This window comes from Schistocerca gregaria, chromosome 7, assembly GCF_023897955.1.
Source record: "Schistocerca gregaria isolate iqSchGreg1 chromosome 7, iqSchGreg1.2, whole genome shotgun sequence".
Classification (NCBI taxonomy): domain Eukaryota; kingdom Metazoa; phylum Arthropoda; class Insecta; order Orthoptera; family Acrididae; genus Schistocerca; species Schistocerca gregaria.
In genome coordinates, this window is record NC_064926.1 from 572554989 (window position 1) to 572560050 (window position 5062).

Below are 5062 nucleotides of genomic sequence, written 5' to 3' on the forward strand. Positions count from 1 at the left end.
TCGGGTCTGTTTGTCACCAGAATGTCAAATATTTTATCGCCACGAGTCGGTTCTCTGTTGAACTGCTCAAGGTAGTTTTCAGATAAAGCCCTTTAAAAAATTTCACTGGATTCTTTGTCCCTTTCAGGAGTGCTAGTTCTGCAAGTTTCGCAGAAGAGCTTCTGTAAAGTTTGGAAGGTAGGAGACGGATACTGGCAGAAGTAGAGCTGTGAGTACCGGACGTGAGTCGTGCTTCGGTAGCTCAGTTGGTAGAGCACTTGCCCGCGAAAGGCAAAGGTCCCGAGTTCGAGTCTCGGCCGGGCACACAGTTTTAATCTACCAGGAAGTTTCATGTCAGCGCACACTCCGCTGCAGAGTGAAAATCTCATTCTGGAAACGTCCCCCAGGCTGTGGCTAAGCCATGTCTCCGCAATATCCTTTCTTTCAGGAGTGCTAGTTCTGCAAGTTTCGCAGAAGAGCTTCTGTAAAGTTTGGAAGGTAGGAGACGGATACTGGCAGAAGTAGAGCTGTGAGTACCGGACGTGAGTCGTGCTTCGGTAGCTCAGTTGGTAGAGCACTTGCCCGCGAAACGCAAAGGTCCCGAGTTCGAGTCTCGGTCGGGCACACAGTTTTAATCTGCCAGGAAGTTTCATGTCAGCGCACACTCCGCTGCAGAGTGAAAATCTCATTCTGGAAACTTGCTGAAACGTTGCTGGAGAACAACGCATTGACTCGGCTGTCAACCCGAGAAGTATTTATCATCAAGATTCGCCGAGAAAGCCTGCATTCTCATATAACGTTTTTCCCCTGTTGCTTGCTGTGACGTAAATATTCTCTGCTGCCCTTGCAAGATACGCACAAGGGAAAGAATCGTAGGCAACAGAGTAAATCCACTTTTCGCAGGACAGTAAATAACATTCCAGCCAATTTACGACCCACATTAACAGTCGGCATAATTGTATAGGGATCCGTTAAGGCACTGATGTTAGTTGATCTTGATACAGCTCCCTTGTTACCTCTAATTCCAGGGTTCCTTTCATATTCATTTCCTCGTCAAATCCCGATTGGTGGGAGATTAAAACAAATTCCATACTGAAAGATCGGATGAGTTTATTTCTTCTCAAACTTTCTGGTCGGTTTCGGACTCTGGTGTGCACCGCCAGGGTGACGCATTCTGTGATGCAACCGTCCACTGTTTCCTTTGAAATCATTGTAGTCCATGTTCTCCGCGTGACGTAATAAGTCACTGTCATGCACACCCTGTAAATCGTACCGAGCATCCTTCAAACGTGCAAACACCAGTTTTTTGTATAAGTGCTCCTCGTCGTGCTTTGAATATCCATAGTTTATTGAATGAACTGCACGGTCATATTTCTGCGGACTTATTCGAAAATCGTTCATATTTTTTTTTACTATGCTATGAGTGATCTTCCATGCACGTAACTGTGTTTCGTCTCCGCTCCTTGGACAACGATTCTTATTTATTATGTTGCACTGGAGACGGGATATGTTGCTGCCTGTCCGACAAGAACGATGAACCACATGCCTCAGCATCTGTTTCGGTATCACCTTCACTTGTGAAGCACGTATTGTCCTCGTATGCGGATACGGAGGGGCACGTGGCCAGCACACCGCTCTCCCGGCCGTAGGTCAGTGTACGAGAGCGGAGCCGCTGTTTCTCAGCAGAGCAACTCCTCAGTTCTCCTCACCAGGGCAGTCACCGCTCACTTACATTGTCTGCACAGTCGAGCGGATACGACACTGCACCTTCCAATGACTCACCTTGCAGAAACACTAATATTTCATCTGCAACTTCTTTCTCACTCTACTAAATTCCTTGGTTTCCTTCCTCAGTTCTCCTCACCAGGGCCGTCACCGCTCATTTACATGGTCTGCACAGTCGAGCGGATACGACACCGCACCTTCCAATGACTCACCTTGCAGAAACACTAATATTTCATCTGCAACTTCTTTCTCACTCTATTAAATTCCTTGGTTTCCTTCCTCAGTTCTCCTCACCAGGGCCGTCACCGCTCATTTACATTGTCTGCACAGTCGAGCGGATACGACACCGCACCTTCCAATGACTCACCTTGCAGAAACACTAATATTTCATCTGCAACTTCTTTCTCACTCTACTAAATTCCTTGGTTTCCTTCCTCAGTTCTCCTCACCAGGGCCGTCACCGCTCATTTACATTGTCTGCACAGTCGAGCGGATACGACACCGCACCTTCCAATGACTCACCTTGCAGAAACACTAATATTTCATCTGCAACTTCTTTCTCAATCTACTAAATTCCTTGGTTTCCTTCCTCAGTTCTCCTCACCAGGGACGTCACCGCTCATTTACATTGTCTGCACAGTCGAGTGGATACGACACCGCACCTTCCAATGACTCACCTTGCAGAAACACTAATATTTCATCTGCAACTTCTTTCTCAATCTACTAAATTCCTTGGTTTCCTTCCTCAGTTCTCCTCACCAGGGCCGTCACCGCTCATTTACATTGTCTGTACAGTCGAGCGGATACGACACCGCACCTTCCAATGACTCACCTTACAGAAACACTAATATTTCATCTGCAACTTCTTTCTCAATCTACTAAATTCCTTGGTTTCCTTCCTCAGTTCTCCTCACCAGGGCCGTCACCGCTCATTTACATTGTCTGCACAGTCGAGCGGATACGACACTGCACCTTCCAATGACTCACCTTGCAGAAACACTAATATTTCATCTGCAACTTCTTTCTCAATCTACTAAATTCCTCGGTTTACTTCCTCAGTTCTCCTCACCAGGGCCGTCACCGCTCATTTACATTGTCTGCACAGTCGAGCGGATACGACACCGCACCTTCCAATGACTCACCTTGCAGAAACACTAATATTTCATCTGCAACTTCTTTCTCACTCTACTAAATTCCTTGGTTTCCTTCCTCAGTTCTCCTCACCAGGGCCGTCACCGCTCACTTACATTATCTGCACAGTCGAGCGGATACGACACCGCACACTCCAATGACTCACCTTGCAGAAACACTAATATTTCATCTGCAACTTCTTTCTCAATCTACTAAATTGTTTGGTTTCCTTCCTCAGTTCTCCTCACCAGGGCCGTCACCGCTCATTTACATTGTCTGCACAGTCGAGCGGATACGACACCGCACCTTCCAATGACTCACCTTGCAGAAACACTAATATTTCATCTGCAACTTCTTTCTCAATCTACTAAATTCCTTGGTTTCCTTCCTCAGTTCTCCTCACCAGGGCCGTCACCGCTCATTTACATTGTCTGCACAGTCGAGCGGATACGACACCGCACCTTCCAATGACTCACCTTGCAGAAACACTAATATTTCATCTGCAACTACTTTCTCAATCTACTAAATTCCTTGGTTTCCTTCCTCAGTTCTCCTCACTAGGGCCGTCACCGCTCATTTACATTGTCTGCACAGTCGAGCGGATACGACACCGCACCTTCCAATTACCCACCTTGCAGAAACACTAATATTTCATCTGCAACTTCTTTCTCACTCTACTAAATTCCTTGGTTTCCTTCCTCAGTTCTCCTCACCAGGGCCGTCACCGCTCATTTACATTGTCTGCACAGTCGAGCGGATACGACACCGCACCTTCCAATGACTCACCTTGCAGAAACACTAATATTTCATCTGCAACTTCTTTCTCAATCTACTAAATTCCTTGGTTTCCTTCCTCAGTTCTCCTCACCAGGGCCGTCACCGCTCATTTACATTGTCTGCACAGTCGAGCGGATACGACACCCCACCTTCCAATGACTTACCTTGCAGAAACACTAATATTTCATTTGCAGCTTCTTTCTCACTCTACTAAATTCCTTGGTTTCCTTCCTCAGTTCTCCTCACCAGGGCCGTCACCACTCATTTACATTGTCTGCACAGTCGAGCGGATACGACACCGCACCTTCCAATGACTCACCTTGCAGAAACACTAATATTTCATCTGCAACTTCTTTCTCAATCTACTAAATTCCTTGGTTTCCTTCCTCAGTTCTCCTCACCAGGGCCGTCACCGCTCATTTACATTGTCTGCACAGTCGAGCGGATACGACACCGCACCTTCCAATGACTCACCTTGCAGAAACACTAATATTTCATCTGCAACTTCTTTCTCAATCTACTAAATTCCTTGGTTTCCTTCCTCAGTTCTCCTCACCAGGGCCGTCACTGCTCATTTACATTGTCTCCACAGTCGAGCGGATACGACACCGCACCTTCCAATGATTCACCTTGCAGAAACACTAATATTTCATCTGCAACTTCTTTCTCAATCTACTAAATTCCTTGGATTCCTTCCTCAGTTCTCCTCACCAGGGCCGTCACCGCTCATTTACATTGTCTGCACAGTCGAGCGGATACGACACCGCACCTTCCAATGACTTACCTTGCAGAAACACTAATATTTCATCTGCAACTTCTTTCTCACTCTACTAAATTCATTGGTTTCCTTCCTCAGTTCTCCTCAGCAGGGCCGTCACCGCTCATTTACATTGTCTGCACAGTCGAGCGGATACGACACCGCACCTTCCAATGACTCACCTTGCAGAAACACTAATATTTCATCTGCAACTTCTTTCTCAATCTACTAAATTCCTTGGTTTCCTTCCTCAGTTCTCCTCACCAGGGCCGTCACCGCTCATTTACATTGTCTGCACAGTCGATCGGATACGACACCGCACCTTCCAATGACTCACCTTGCAGAAACACTAATATTTCATCTGCAACTTCTTTCTCAATCTACTAAATTCCTTGGTTTCCTTCCTCAGTTCTCCTCACCAGGGCCGTCACCGCTCATTTACATTGTCTGCACAGTCGAGCGGATATGACACCGCACCTTCCAATGACTCACCTTGCAGAAACACTAATATTTCATCTGCAACTACTTTCTCAAGCTACTAAATTCCTTGGTTTCCTTCCTCAATTCTCCTCACTAGGGCCGTCACCGCTCTTTTACATTGTCTGCACAGTCGAGCGGATACGACACCGCACCTTCCAATTACTCACCTTGCAGAAACACTAATATTTCATCTGCAACTTCTTTCTCAATCTA

At 46.5% G+C, this 5062-nt stretch overlaps 1 non-coding gene across 1 annotated transcript; it reads left to right on the top strand.

The window, feature by feature from the left end:
• The first annotated feature begins 229 nt into the window (after positions 1-229).
• On the top strand, positions 230-304 carry Trnas-cga (transfer RNA serine (anticodon CGA)). The gene has a single exon. It is a non-coding gene; the product is annotated as a tRNA-Ser (tRNA).
• The last annotated feature ends 4758 nt before the right edge of the window (positions 305-5062 follow it).